This window comes from Vipera ursinii, assembly GCF_947247035.1.
Source record: "Vipera ursinii genome assembly, chromosome: Z".
Taxonomy (NCBI): domain Eukaryota; kingdom Metazoa; phylum Chordata; class Lepidosauria; order Squamata; family Viperidae; genus Vipera; species Vipera ursinii.
The window spans coordinates 110,577,809-110,594,374 of record NC_139517.1 but is presented as its reverse complement, the minus strand read 5'-3'; the positions used below and the strand labels follow the sequence as shown (position 1 = coordinate 110,594,374).

Sequence of the window (16,566 nt, the reverse complement as noted above, 5' to 3'; positions counted from 1 at the left end):
TAGTTATATTTGAAGAGTATTCAAAGCAATTAGGAACTGCTGACTGCTAAATGAAAAGTTTCTGCTGTTTTGCAACGAGAAGTTTTGTACAACTAATTTCTGAATAAAATTGGCTCATAACTATGTTGCCCAATGGACAAATACCAGCTGTTCACAAATGTATCTTTCCCAATAAAATATCAAGAATGTTGGTTAAATAGTCATGAGTGAGAGATTTCTACAATAGTCACCCATAAAGTATTTCCTTCCAAAATACTAAGATAGGCAACTCAATCAACATTTCTTGAGTAAGAACAGAGATGTCATTTCACTGCAATAAGTAAATAATTACAATAAACTCTCTGGAGGCAGTTCCAGAATATGTATACAAATGAAAAAAAAATACACAGAAGCTTAGGCCTGTGCTAGAGACAGCAGAGGAAACGAGCTTTTGAATTATAAAATACCACATGTTAAGTTCAGGCTGATGCTAAGTCTTTAGATCTTATTTGGGTCAAGACTCCCAAATAAGAAAGAAATAAAACTTAAAAGGCTGTTCCAAGTACAAGATGCATTTCATCCATAATAGGAAGTCAACTTAATTTAGTGGTTAATGATCAGGTAAGAAACCAGGAGATGGAGTTCCAGTCCCACCTTCAGCATGAAAACCAGCTGAGCTGTTGTGGCGAAAACAGTAGGAGGAAGGAGTATTATTCATGTTCACCATTTGAGTTACGGTACTTATAAAGTAATAAAGGATAAATAGATACATTGATAGATACATTGATAGATACATTGATAGATAGATAGATAGATAGATAGATAGATAGATAGATAGATAGATAGATAGATAGATAGATAGACAGACAGACAGACAGACAGACAGACAGACAGACAGACAGATGGACAACCAGCAGCTCCAGCAAGATTGAGCATATAGGTTAACAGTGCTACACACTCTCTTTTTTATCAATTAACTGGGAAAGACTGAGATAGGAAAGATGATGCCAAAATCCTGGGGGTTTTGTTGCCACTACAGACTAAAATCTCTCTCTTCCTCCAGTATGAAGCACTTCAGAAACTTAAGTTCAACTGTGTGTAAAAGAAAAGGCAGAAATATAATGTTCCAATAAAGAATATTTCTGGCTCAGGGTTTAACTCTGGAATCCTTTGTGCTCTATAAGCTTGGCTGTTTGCTTGCAGACATTTTATTACCCAACCAGGTTCGCATCACTGATGATATTACCTGGCTGGGTAATAAAATATCTGCAAGCAAACAACCAAGCTCAGAGAATACTAAAGATTTCACATGACTTTACTGTGTCACACTATTTACATAGTATGCTTCATCTAGTCAGCCTCCAACCCAGCCAAATTTGTTTACAGATAGTTTAAGCATTTCACAATTCAGAGTGTCTCAATATTTTGAATCTGAAACATGTTGAGGTTGAAATGTCTCATTCCGGAGCCCTTCCAAATTCAGACTTATTCTGAATTCAGAACTCCAGTTTCAAACCCCAAAGAGTCCAGAAAAGTAGTAACAACTCTTTTCAAACTCAGAATAATTGCTACTTAAAATAATATTAGGAGCATTCCACTTCCTCTGGTATTATTTAGCACACCATAAGCCATAAGTGTACTAAGAACTGGCAAAATTTCATTACCTCCCCAACCTCTTTTCCACAAGCAGACAGTAGTGGATACAGTTCAGATAGTTGTAGACAAGAAAAAGTATGTTTTAGATCTCCAACTTTTCATAATGCTTTCTGTAATGGAAAAGCTTCATTTTCCTGCCACTTTTTATCATCACTCCTTAATTGGAGGACTGATTAAGATGGGATTTTGAAAAACATCCCATACTTAACTGAGCTTAGCAAGACAGAAGATTGAAAAGAGCAATTTGACATTTATGAAATCAAACAACTCCATCTAGATATGAATACCTCTCCTGCCTTATGGCTGACTGATTTATGGTGTTCACACAAGGTGTTAACCTTATTATTTACAACTAATTGCAAACATGATAATGTATGAGCCAGCTTTTAATTTATGTAAAATTATCTGGCACCCATATGTCTCTCTTTACATCAGGGCTGAGTCTGATATGGTTTCCAAGTATTTGTATCAAGCAACCTCGTTGAAGAGACTCAACTTTGAACAATATTAGGAGTTGATAGCTCAACATCTAGAACTCTAATCTTTGTCACTGATAATAGAATAGAATAGAATAGAATAGAATAGAATAGAATAGAATAGAATAGAATAGAATAGAATAGAATAGAATAGAATAGAATAGAATAGAATAGAATTCTTTATTGGCCAAGTGTGCTTGGACAGATGAGAAAAAGATGAAAAGGATAATAATAAAACAGTCATACTACATGGATAAATATCCTTAGACATACAGTAAGACAGTACTGTCATAGATCAGTGTCCAGCAGAGTCACTACATATTGATTATAAAGATATCTAAGGATTAGCGGCTTCTTCTCAATTTCTCCTTTCTGATAATCAGAGATTTCTTATTTATTGCATGGGACCAGAGTCCATTCTGTTAAGAAATTGTTTGATGGCTTCTCTTTGCATGACTGCGTTAAAGGCATAATCTGTGCTGCCTGCTTTGCTATATTGAAGGCACATGTTTGAAAAACAGGTGCTAATCAGTTCCTATGAAGCTCTATATACTTCATTTAACTTCTTGCCTGCTTACCATTTCTCTTTAACCAGACAATTAAGTGTATTTTCTAAGTTGCTTGTTTTTGCAGTTTAGTCTGCCACTGTAATCTATCAAACACTATTAAATATTGCAATAGGTACTGCATTATAACATTACTCATTTGACAAATCATTTTTGATTGCCAAATCTTAATACATACTCATTATAAAAGCACTTCCAGAATTAATAAACTTTTAAAAAATTATTCTAGCCATTTATAAGCCTGCTCTACCAGGAGCCGGATAAGCAATTAAATTGGTTGAAACAGAAATCAGAGCACCAGCATAGCTGAAATTACATATGTGAAAGCAGCTGAGGGTGCTATACAGAGAAAAATTGTGAAACAGCTGGGAAATGCAAAACACTTTTGGGCATGCCATAATCCAAAATAATGCTGCATGTTTAGAGGCACACACACCATGAAGCAAGGGTAACAAGCAGCCAACTCAAGCCTGGCGCATGCACTCCAGCTGTTCCTTACTTCAGCCCATGCGCAAGTAGCTACAACAAGAGATTGTAAAACAAATCGCTTAATCCTCAACATCAAAGAAAGCAGTTCAGTTACTAATACATGCAAGATTCCCCTTAAATTCATTTTGCTGAATATTAATTACCGGATACTTACTGATCTGAAATAACTGGACGTACTTTAAAAAGACACAAAAGAGAATGTGTACATATCCAGTTTTGCATGTTCAGGTATAAGCCTCAACATTTGAAAAGCAGCAACTGAATATTGTACCTTATGATGCAATGTGCTCTACCTGGACCAGAAAAACCCAGCTTAATCTTCGTTTCGCCTGGAGATTCAAGTAATCTCTACATATGATCCTATGAGCTGTCTTGAGGAAGGACAGGATAAAAATGCAATTTTTTTTTAAAAAAAGGACGAGATCTCAGAAGAAGGATAGAGTGGAAAAGGATAGATGGAAATCCAGCCATTTCATCAATGGAGGAGGATTTCCATTTATTAATTGGTATTTGAATTTGAATAATATTTTAAGCATATCTATGTTGTTCCTGATCAGTGTACACACTGATTACTGGAAAATAATTTATAAATGCATGTCGGCCAATGGTGCATGGCATCTGATTTCTATAGGTAAAAAATCTGCATTCCTGGTTCCTTTGGTCGCTCACATCCCGGTTCTTACACAAGAACAAAAGGAAGAGATTAATCAATTGATAACAGAAGAAGAAATTATTTTAGCAATTAAACAATTGAAGGTGGATAAAGCGCCAGGCACGGATGGACTGACTGCGGTGTAATATAAAAATTTACAATTGGAGATGATAAAGCCATTAAGGGAATTGTTTCAGACAATCCAAAGGGGAGGAGGGGTGCCTCCGTCTTGGAGAACTGCTTTTATTTCTCTGATTCCGAAGGAAGATCAGGATGTCACTCAAGTAAGAAATTACAGACCAATATCACTTTTGAACATGGACTACAAGATATTTGCTAAGGTTTTAGCTAACAGATTGATGAGGGTTTTGCAACAGATAATTCATGGTGACCAAACTGGGTTTATTAGTGGCAGACAAATGAAAAATAATGTGAAGCATATAGTAGACTTGTTGGAATTTTTGGAAAGGAACAACCAGATCCCTGCGGCGCTGATCTTTCTAGACGCCGAAAAAGCCTTTGATCAACTGGATTGGGGTTTTTTGATGAAAGTATTAGATAAAATGAATTTTGGGGATAAATTCTTACAACCAATTAGGGCATTATATCAAAAACAAACAGCCCGAATAATAGTAAATAATAATTTGACTGAAGTATGTAATATTGAAAAGGGTACAAGACAAGGGTGTCCGTTATCACCTTTATTATTTGTTTTAACATTGGAGATATTATTGATTAAAATACGGAATTCGGAAAAAATTAAGGGAATTCAAATTAGAGATCAGGATTATAGATTGAGGGCGTTTGCAGACGATCTGGTTGTTACGGTGACTCAGCCAAAAAATTCTGTTGTGGACCTGATGGAGATAATAATGCAATATGGGAAGGTTTCTGCATTCAAGGTTAATATACAAAAAACTAAAATATTGGCTAAAAACATGACAGTATCGCAAAAGGCCCTTTTAGAAGGGTTAACTGGATTTGAGATTGTTAAAAGGGTTAAATATTTGGGGGTGTATTTGTCACCCTCAAATGCAAAGTTATATAAAAATAATTATGAAAAATTATGGGGAAAAATTCAAAAAGAATTGGAAAGCTGGGAAAAATTACAATTGTCTCTATTGGGAAGAATTGCAGCAGTGAAAATGAATGTTTTGCCTAAATTTTTATTCTTATTTCAAATAAGAATATTCTTAAAAAGGACTCAAATTTGGAGGAATGGCAAAAGGGTATCAATAAATTTGTATGGGCAGGGAAAAGGCCACGAGTTAAATTTAAGATTATGCAGGACACGCATGAAAGAGGTGGTCTCAAAATGCCCAACTTTAAATTATACTATGAAGCTGCTGCTTTGTCAGCAATAAGTGATTGGATTAATTTAACACAAGGGAGATTATTAAATCTTGAAGGCCACGACTTGTTATTTGGCTGGCATGCATATTTATTGTATGATAAGAAGATAGATAATGTGTTTAAGGTGCATATTTTTAGACATGCTTTGTTGAGAGTTTGGAAAAAGTATAGATATAAGTTAAATTACAAGATACCTTTATGGGCAATACCGAAACACGCAATAGAAAATATAAATGTTGGGTTTAAACATGATGTGACTACATACAAGGAAATCCTAAGTTTGGAGAGGAACGTATGGTGTTTGAAGCCGTATACTTTTCTACGAGAAGAGAAGATTGTTCAAACCTGCTTTCAATATGGTCAATTATGGGCCAGGTGGAAAGAAGATCAGAAAATTGGTTTTTCAATGACTGATGAAAATCTGGTAAAGCAAATTAGAAATCAGGGTCCAGCACATATCAAACGGATATATCTTGCATTGATAGAAATTGACTCAGAAACAGGACTTGTTAAAGACTGCATGATAAAGTGGGCTCAGAATATTCAAGAAGTTATCACAATGGATACTTGGGAAAAGATTTGGGTGAGGAACGTAAAATTTATGCAAGCCCAAAATTTAAGAGAGAACTTTTATAAAATGTTTTATAGGTGGCATTTAGATCCTAAAAAGCTTGCAAGTATGTATCCGAACTATCAGCCTAAATGTTGGAGGTGTGGCGGCGAAGACGCAACATACTTTCATATATGGTGGACCTGTAAAAAGGTTAAAGCTTTTTGGATTAAAATCTGGTGGAATATGCAGAAGATATTTAAGCAAAGGATAAAGTTTTGTCCACAATTGTTTTTATTGGGCATAATTACGGATACTACTGTTGTGGACACTAAGTTGATGTTGAACTTAATTACGGCAGCAAGACTTTTAGTAGGTCAATATTGGAAGCAGGAGGAACTGCCGACTATAGAAGAATGGACTTTAAAAGTTTCTGACCTGGCGGAAATGGCAAAGATATCGGCTTATTTGAAAGACCATTCGCAACAACGTTATATTATGGAGTGGAAAAAGTGGATTGATTACATCCAGAACAAATATGGGACTAAAAAGTTTCATTTAGCATTTGTATAAGTTTTGATGTGATATTAGTATTGCTTGTAGTCATTTTATATGAGCTAGAGTGCGATAGACTTAATAGCTTATTGTTGTTAGCATATGGTTGTTTATGATTGTTTTTACTTTTATACCTTGTATTTAGCTCTGGGAAGTCGGGGATGGGGGAGTGGGGAAGGGGAGTGGGGAAGGGGAGGGGGGAAGGTTAGGGAGGGCTAGGAAGGGTTGGGTGGGGGGTGGGGGGAGGGATTGTTAAAGATAAAATGTATTGAAAAACTTTTCAATAAAAAAAATCTGCATTCCCATCCATTTTTTTCTGGAATATTTCCTTCCCTAAGAACAGTAAAATCCCAAGATATTTAGACAGAAGATCTCATTTTAATTCCAAATAGAATCACTGTATATTCAACTTAAATAATCTATAGAATCTTCAGGATGTGTCTTTATTTCTGCATCTCAAAAACAGAAATAAAATCAATACACTCTGTTTTGTTGCTAAAGTTTTAGGGAGGATTGTTTTTCCAAAGAAATTTTAAACACACTGTGATTTTTCTTCGTGTTGTTTAAATATAAACAGAATAGTCAAACACATTCTTTAAATCCATTCCATTTATAAACAGTAATACCTTTTTGTTAAAAACCGAAAGATTGAAGAATAGCTTTTAGCAAAGCATTTCAGTTTCTACACATTGGTTTAACTCAACTTATGTAGCTTCAGTTCTTGGTTTGGAATCTCATAGGAACCCACAATTCTAAGTAAATTGTATGAACCATTATCAAAATTACTTAAGTGAAGTAGCTCTGCCTTACCTTGATCATACCATGGAATTTTTAGAAAAAAATAAGATCTGCAGGAACAAACTTAAGATTATAAATCAGTTGTTTGCTATTATTTCAAAAGCCAGGATCAGAGCATTAAAATGTATGAAGACCATAAAGTCTTTTTACTGCACTCTAAGCTGTTCCTCTAGCACAAACTGCTTCATTTACCCATATTATTTAAATTTGCCAGACCAAATTTAGTAACCAAATTCAGTTCACTGTATCTAACAGTCAGCTTTTAGAAATACAGTGATGACTAGACAACCACCAGAAAACCAATAGCTTTCTCTAATCCTTCACAAATTTTAGTTCTTTGCATTACACTTTCACTATGTTGCTCAGTAAGACATTAAGGAATCTTACATCTTAGTCAGTTACTTATAAGTAAATCTTTCCCAATTTACAATTAAATGTGTAATTAAGACTGCATTTCCATCTATAAGTGGGCAGCCAAACTAAGTACGGTAAACATTTAACATGAACAAGATTGAAATGCTGATGATTAAAAAAAAATTAAGATCTTAGGGTAGATAGGAGACTATTCTTAACTATGACATTTGTCACTTCCAGGCACTGCTTTTGGATGTTATTCAGCTTAGCTAGAACACTTTGCTTACAAAATAGTTTTGAACAATTCAGACTTCAACCCAGTCTATACTTAGCACCACAGTAATTGTAGAAGTTCAAACTGAAGTGATTCAAAACAAACAGGATATTAACATGGGGAAGAACTAGTAACCTGACACCCAGTTCTTTTCTACTCACAGCTAAACAACACCAGTACACACACACACACAAACCCCTACGAACAGTTCACCAGTGTCCAGCAGCAAAATATAAAACAAATGAAATATTGTGCATTGCAAATATTCTGCATAACTTATAGCAACACATGTAAAAATATTTAGAAATATTTCCATTCATATAACTTTACATATTTGTCCTTTTCAACGAAGTGATCATGGTTTTCTGACCAAGGAGGATGATATAAATGTTCAGACATTAGTTAACATTATAGCTTGAAGATTAAGCCACGTACAATGAATGACATTAACCATGTGGCTTGCTTTTAGAAGATATTTACCAGAGCAGCAAGTTTTAACTGACAGTGTGATTAGTTATGATAAAAGCTATAGCAGCAATTCACACTGTGAGTTTTTCCAATCCCAAACTTCTCATCAGATTCCAAGAAGATAAGGCTTAACATCTGGTGAATTCCCAAGGGCCTGCAGGCTTCTGTATACATGAGGGGGGAAAATGGAAAGGGCTTTCATTGCAACTACTCTCACTGAAAATTACCTTTTAAGAAAGCCCAATAGATAGGGGGGGCCCTTTGAAATGTATAGGAGAGGCAGTTTGATGTAGTGGTTAAGGCACAATGCTAGAAACCAGGAGACTGTGAGTTCTAGTCCTGCCTTAGGTACAAAGACAGCTGGATGACCTTGGGCCAGTTATTGTCTCTCAGTCCTAGGAAGGAAGCAATGGCAAACTACTTCTGAAAAAACCTTGCCAAGAAAACTGCAGGGCCTAGTCCATGTAGTTACCAGAAGTCAAAAACTGAAGACAAGCGGGCTTATGTACGCATGCACGCACACACATACATATACAGTGTAAGATCATCCAGGGCTTTAGCCTCATCAGAAGTAAGAGTATACAGTAACTGTCCTCTGCTTTTGAACAATTTAGCAAGCCAATATTCTTTAATCCTGGAAGAGTTTTATAGAGAAAGCCAACTAGTTCCCTAACCATTCTCTTCACCTACCAACCTTGACTTTCTTCTTCCGAAAGGACTTTGGCCTGAAGATCCGGCTGCAATTTCTAGCACAACTGCAGATTTTAGTTTAACCCAGTGCTTCCCAAACTTGGCTAAATTATCCCAAAACTGGGTAAAAATAGTCTTTCTTTGGATAACAACCCACAATGACACTGTCCAACTACAAGAAGGGCATTTAAACAGTATTTTACTTACAATGAGTAAAAAAAGGGCTTTCTGATAAATGGTTTTGTGTAATATGAAGGAAAAGGTTTGGGAAGCTCTGGTTGCGGTTTATCATTCCTTCATTTCTGTAACTATTTGCACTGAAATCATTGACAATTCTCAGTCATCCGGGCAAAGATGTCTGTAGGTTGAGCCATGGCAACTGGACTTTCTTATCCATTTTGGTTTGCAGCGTTTCATTGCTTTCATCCAAATAGCTTCTTCAGATTACTTGGATCTATTTGCACTATTTGGATCTGTTTCCACTACTTGATGTATTTGCACTGAATGCTATCAGAGCCACAAATGTGGCCATATGAAAGCCTTCAGCAAGGAAACACCAGTTTAGGTAAATACTCCCTAAGTTTTTTGTTTTTCAGGCGTGTTTCTTTTTTCCTTTCTTCTTGAGTTATAAGGACATTTTAAGTGGATGGCTAGGCATTTATGTCATTCACTGCTCTGCTCACTTTTAAGACATGCCTGTCATGCCACAGGTAAATAAGAATATGGAAAGATTTTGGAGTCTGCATTTATTGAAGAATTTGCTAATATGTGGGCCATACATACAAAAATAACATTTGGATAGGCAACTACAGTAATGTATCGAAAACCCTTTCATCGTTGGCTTCCAGATGAAGATAAAACCCTTTTTTCCCAGAATTTTTAATTGGCATTTATTCTTGTTATTATTACAGCTAAAAGAAATGAGAATCAGAAACACATGTTTCTATATTGAACTGACTAATTCTTAGTCTTGGAAAGAAACACAGGATAAGATTTACCTTTCAAAAAACAAAGCTTCTTAGTTTGTATGTCCTTTATCAAATCAGCCGTCCTTTTAATTATAACAAAATAGATACCCTGAGTTTTCCCACATTCACTTCATTTCACTGGCTCTATTCCAAACAGGACAATGATATTGTTGAACTGCAACTCCCAGCAGCACCAGCCAACATGGCCAGTGATGAAAAAGGCTAAAAGATAGACTTTGGCCATATTTGGAAGGCATCTCTGGTTGAAATTAAATCCTTTTATGGGACACCACACCAAAAGTTATACTTCAAGGTTTTATCTCTGAATTTGGGAATTGCACTGTGCTTCTTTTATTTATGTTGTCTGCTATAAGAAATAGCATGGGCATTAGGAAAGGCAGAATGAAAAACTTGTGTCAGCCAAAGATACTTTACAGGTTATTTAAGGGAAGAAAGGGGATAAAGAGTGTGAATTTGATCCTTTAAGAAGTTTCTACTTACACCAAAAGAAACATTTCTGAAGTCCGACTGCTGTGCAGAACAGGCAAGCTGAAAATGTGTCAGGCTAAAGATTTTCCAACTCTGGCTTGTGCATTCTGCAGAATCAAAAACTATCTGGATTACATTTTTTTAGCAGCTGGATGCATTTCTAAAACTTAAATCTGAAATATTCTGTACATCTGCCTATGTATACAGTTAAAATGAACTGAATTCTAAAAATTTTAATCTATCCATGGCCAAAAATAACTAATGTTATATTAAGCAAAGATTTGTTTAACATTTAGTATCCTTTTTCCTGAAAGTTAATCCTTTTCTCTTAACACTGCTCTGTTCCTGAACATAAAACCAAATATATCCCTGCAGTTGAATAATAGGAAATGTTACTATTATTCAAGACAGCCAGCTTGTAAAGCACTTTAAGTTTAAAACCTACCCAGTTTTATAAAAACATAGTGTGCAAAGTTTAAAGAGAGTCTCCTTAGATTCAGTGAGAACAATCTCAAAAGGATGCTTGGACAAAAGCAAAAATTGTAACAGGACTTAGTTTATATTTAAGATAATTGCTGAAAAGAGAAAACCCATTGAAAACACTCCAAAGCAGTAGATAAAAATATAAACAAACAGACTGAAGCTTGTTTAACTTTCATCTGGCCTGTGCACTGATGCAATGAATCATTTTAGACTCTGGGTTGAATGGTTTTTATGGGGCCTTAGGCAGCAACATGTATTGTTATTTACTTCAAAATGGAGAAGGGAGACAGCATTGCTACCCTCGAGATATTTTCCCTCACCTTCTATTGCGCAGAAGGATGGATTTTTACGCTATTTCCCCCCCCCCTTTGGACCCGCTGATAAGCCTATTAAAGGGAGCTCGCTCCCTATCAGAAACAAACAAAACTTGGCATCCCATGTGAGACTCGACACCGCGCTGTCAGCTGGCTTCCAAGAACATGTTGCTGTTACTTGGTTGACAGAAAGCAAGACACAACAGAGCAATTAATGGAATTACCAGGGCTATAATATTGCGCCCGTAGCACCTCTTTAGCGCAAAGCTACTTCTCTGCAAGTGGGCGGATGTGCACTGTCCCCGGAAGCCAGGCAATTCATGCCCTGGAAACCAGCTTCGCTTCCAGCCCGGGAGCTTTTGAACGGCAACTGGAGGAGATTCCACTACCTGGCAATGCATAATAGCCCTCCCTGGCCCCCCCCAAGGGTGGACTTCTCAATGGGCTTCGGTAGCCTCCACTCCGAGCGAACTACCTTCCTTGTTTCTCCAGCGGTGCCTTGCGAAACCATCTTGACCTTTACCTTTGCCTCCCCTTCCCCCCAACCTGGCCTCTTTGCACACAACCTGGCCTCTTCCTTCTCCTGAGGGGGAGAGTTATTTACCGCCTCGCGGCGAAGAAAAGCGCAAGAAAGTCCCTGAGCCGGAAGAGCCACGTTACCTGTGTGCCCCTGGCTGCCAAACGAGCGCGGACGTCCGCCACCTGTCTTGCTCCAGCTCCCCTTGCGTCCCGACCCCAGCTGGCCAAAGACGGGCAAGCGCGCGACTTGCCCAACAAAGGAGAAACTTCTGCGAACCGCGAGCGGCGGCGGCGGCTAAGCAGGCAAGGAGCGCGACCAGCTGGCGGGGGCGGGAGGCGCGCGGGCGCCCAATGGGAAAGTTCGGCTGGTGTAGGAAATGCTGCTACTGCCGGTGCTGCCGCCAACCTGGCCCGGTTGGAGGAGAAGCTGCTCCGACCGCCGGCAGCAGCAGCTCCGAACTGTCTGACCCCGGGCGGGCAGGAGCGCCAAGGAGTGACTTCGCACTGGGACGGAAGGGGAGGGCTGCCGTCTCCGCCGCACCCTTGTCCGCCACACAGCACAGCACAGAGCGCGGAGAGAGCTGGAAACGCTTCCTCCCGGTGGGGGCGGAGACCAGGGGCGCCCGGTCTCCCCCTTCCCGGCTCTGAATCAGGAAGAGAAAGAAAGGAGAGGCTGATCAGCTGCTACTCCGCCAGAGGGTTAATTTTATTGGGCAGCTCCCAGCCCTCGAGTCGGGAGAGAACAAAGGGTTGCTTTGGGGCATGTCAAGAGCGCTTTCCCAGTTAGTGAAAGTAGCTTTCTAGCGCTGGGAGAGTCCCCCCCCTTAATTCTTCTCGGGTAGATTCACCTCCGAAGCCCTTTCGTTTAGGAATTACGCCTCAGGAAAAGAGATCTTAAAAAGGCTTTAAGTTGGCTTGCTTAGCTGCTTTGAAAAAGTTCAGCAGAGTCAGAAAGGGTTAATATTTCTAAAGTAGGCATCCAGGAAATTCTAGGATTTCTTAATTTCCAGGAGGCTCTTAGGAATCCCAGGACTTGACAAAGGTGGTGGCAAAGATGCTGTTGGACTAGGACCAAGAAGATCCAGGATTGAATCTATCTCCAACCATGGAGTTACATAGTGTGATTTGGAACCAGTCTTTCTCAACACACACATATTGTGATCAATTGTCAATTAAGGATTACCTGTATAATAACCTTCAACTATGAACAATAGCTGAGTTGAACTATTGTAACTCTTAATCTAACTTTTCCCAATTCCAACTTTGGAAGAATTTAATTCTTAGAAACTATATGCGTTAAATCTGCATTATTTTGTAAAAACTGTTATTTTGTCCCTCGTATCCAAAGTAGTGTATCAATTCTGTATGTACAGTAAGTATATAACCTGGGGGTGGGGTAACTGGGTGGCCAAAAGACATGCTTAACTATATTTCTCAAACATTTATATACCATTCCAATCCTATACTCTGGAGTCACAATCCTAAATTTGGGCAGCTGAGGACCATATCAGTTACAGGGAATTGAACTAAAGCAATGTTTCTTGTTTTCATTTAATTGTACTGTGTCTATTTTAGGACCTACCCTAGAATACATTTGTTCCATCTCTAAAAATAGCAGAAAACTGCAGAAATGAGTAGACCCTGTCCCAAAAACAGATTTGATAACTTCAGGTGATCTGTGTTCGGTTGTTAAGATTATTGTGCATAGGATAAACTACATATAAAATTAAATTTAAGCCAACTCTGATCTTTAAGCCATTTGCTACGTAAGAAGAGATTCGGCTATGGCCCTCCTCATCGTTTCCCAGCAAAGTTGGGCATTGAGGACAGGATGTCCAGTTGATAATCCATCCCACTGGCTACATTCACATGGTAATTGAACTTACTTATTGCACTTATCCACTGCTTTTTCTGAGCCCAGGCAGCACACATGGGAGTTACCATTCATTTTGGCTGTCCAATAATCACCCTGGGCAGTAGGTTGGGCTGAGAGAGTCACAGGACCTGTGAATGAAAACATGAATATGACTCCCTCCTATCAATCCCAACATCTTAACAATGGGCATATTTCAAATCTCTGCACATGTGATTAGTTTATTGGTTTATGGTCTAACTGAATAAATAATGGATAAGTGTGTCACTCTAGTATAACTGGTATTTCTTTTACTAGGCAATTAAAGTATCTACCTTACTGCCAGTCTTTGATACTGTTAAAAATATTTTACTTGAGCACTAAATTACCTGAATTTAGCTATTTTTATTATATTAAACTATGCTGAACTTCCTTTGAGGAAGGAATCATTTTAGTAGCATTTAATATAATTATTATATTATTATATTACCATGATATTGATTTAAAGGAGATGCAAATACTGTGGGTAATCAATTGGTCAGAGGTTGATAGAATTCCAAAATAAGATGACATTCCTCAAGATGAACATTGGGGCTATGTCCAAATGAAAACTTTGATATATATGCGAGCAGTAAAAAAATTCATAAGTCCATAAAGACTTCCAGGGAAGACAATTCCCCTGATATTGATTCATTCATATACAATGTGTAATAGGGACATGGTAGCCCAGTGGGTTAGGATGCTGAGCTTGTCAATCAGAAGGTTGGCAGTTTGGCGGGTCGAATCCCAAGTGCCGCGTAACAGAGTGAGCGCCTGTTACTTGTCCCAGCTTCTGCCAACCTAGCAGTTCGAAAGCACGTAAAAATGCAAGTAGAAAAATAGGGACCACTACGGTGGGAAAGTAACAGCGTTCCATGCGCCTTTGGTTTCTATTCATGCCGGCCACATGACCACGGACACGTCCTCAGACAAGCACTGGCTCTTCGGCTTTGAAACGGAGATAAGCACCAGCCTCTAGAGTCGGAAACAACTAGCACGCATGTGCGGGGGAACCTTTACCTTTATACAATGTGTGTGTGTGTATCTGTACACATATAATATATAACATTAAGCATCCTCTTTAGGCTTCTCTGGGAGAGAAGTTTTGGGAGGAAGAGGTCCTACATAGATGCCTTCAAGTCAGGGTTGATTGCCTGCACAAGTCCCTCCAGTTCTCAAGATTTCTTAAGTGGTTTGCCATTGCCCACTTCCTAGGGCTGAGAGAAAAACTGACCCAAGGTCAGCCAATTAAGTTTGTGCCTCAGGAAGGAACTCAAAGTCTCTTGGTTTCTAGTAGGATGCCTTAACCACTACATTAAACTGGCTCTTTCTTGTGTATTTCTTTAATTGCTTTTCTCCAATTGTTTGTTTGTACTCTGGAGATCTAGAAGAGTGTGCATAATCAAGTCACATTGTTAAAACAATTTTATCTTATGGGATGTCAGAGATGGGCTTCTCTGTGGCTGCTCCCTCCTCCGGAACAGCACACCCCCCCACACACACACATACAGCCAGGATCCATGTGGCCTGCCCTTGCCGACTTTTAAGATCATCTTGGAAATTCTTCATCAGGTCTTGAGGCAATTTGGGACCCCACTTTTGAAATGGATGGGTGCTTAGATAGTGTTTGTAGTTGTTGATTCCCAGCATGGGTTGTCAAGATATTTTGTTTTGTTTATGGAGATCTGTGCATCATTGGGAATTGAAAGGAATGAATGAGCCTTTATTGTCAAAGTACAACCATGTATACATTGAGATTGGCTGAGCCTCCCTTCGTGCCCCCCCAATTCACAGTGACAACAAACCCTCCATCTTGTTACACCATGTGAGCTAATTGCACAACACACTAGCCTCACAAGTCAGTCATACATAAAATTATTTCCCGTTCAAGAGCCTAACAGCCCATGGATAAAAGCTGTTCTTCAGCCTGCTGGCTATACTCCTGTATCTCCTACCCAATGGTAGGAGAGTAAAGAGATACTGACCAGGGTGTGAGTCATTCCTGAGAATTTTCCTCACTCTTCCAAGGCAGCGAGCCCTGGTGATGTCATTCAGTGGTGTCAGGGACAGCCCACAATAACCACCCTCTGTAATACAGGTTAGGACTAAATCATCATGGGGAAGTCTGTCAAGCATGTCTAACCTTTTGGCTTGCCTAGGCTTCATATGAAGCATGTAACATAGTTAATATATGTCTGTATGATAATGTTTAAAGTTTATGATCTTGTGTGGCTGTATTACTAGCTCTCTGGGGCTACACTGTGGCCCATGGGTTGAACATGCCTGATGTATTTGGTTGCTAGGAGTCAAAAACGACTTTATGGGCAAGTCATTAAAAAGATGGTATGCTACCTAGAATTGTGGTGGCTATTAAGCTGGTTTACAATTGATTAAATATACTAAATAAAATTGTTTTTTGTGGCAAAACCAAATGGAAAGAGGCCTTTGCTGTATCCTATTCTACAAAGATGATCCTTCAGTTGACATCTTGTCTGCTGCTAGATTGTCCAGGACAAGCCCCAGAGGAAAGACCCATAGGAGAACACAGTAGGACTGTGAAGCCGCCTATCCAGAATTAGCAAATGAATAACAGAGGTGTACATTTTATCTTGTCAGTGTGCAGCTAAGGATGAGAGATAGTGTGTTCTGTTTAAAGACATGGTAGAACAGTGGCCCTTTTTTGCATTTCTGATTCTCCGCACAAACATTGACAAATGTTATGCAAATTTATGACGTCCTTTTTACCCCTTTTCCTGCTGAGCATAAACGATCGGACTCGAATCCCGTTCCTTTTCCGTAAGGAAAGCTTGGAGGGCGAAGAACCACGAAACAAAGCACGTTTCAGGCTGCTTCCTGAGAAGAGTGCGTTCTGTGAAGGGACGCCCTTGCAACATCTTGCGAGTGAAACCCCGTTTGCAAAATCCACTTTCCAAAGTCACTTTGAAAAACGCCTCCTGACTCAGCGTCCACAGTGCTCGCCCCAGACGCAAATCGAAAACTGGCTAGCTAGCTTGTAGTCTAGAGCACGTTCAGATCGTTGAT

The 16,566-nt window shown here is 38.8% G+C and overlaps 1 protein-coding gene across 1 annotated transcript in view; it reads right to left on the bottom strand.

Annotated features, from left to right (window-relative positions):
* Positions 1-12,083, bottom strand: part of SVIL (supervillin) — a 186,986-nt gene extending 174,903 nt beyond the window's left edge. Inside the window, exon 1 of the mRNA XM_083379415.1 lies at positions 11,775-12,083. The gene's annotated coding sequence lies outside the window, so the exon portion shown is untranslated. The remainder of the gene's footprint in view (positions 1-11,774) is intronic.
* Positions 12,084-16,566: the final 4,483 nt, after the last annotated feature.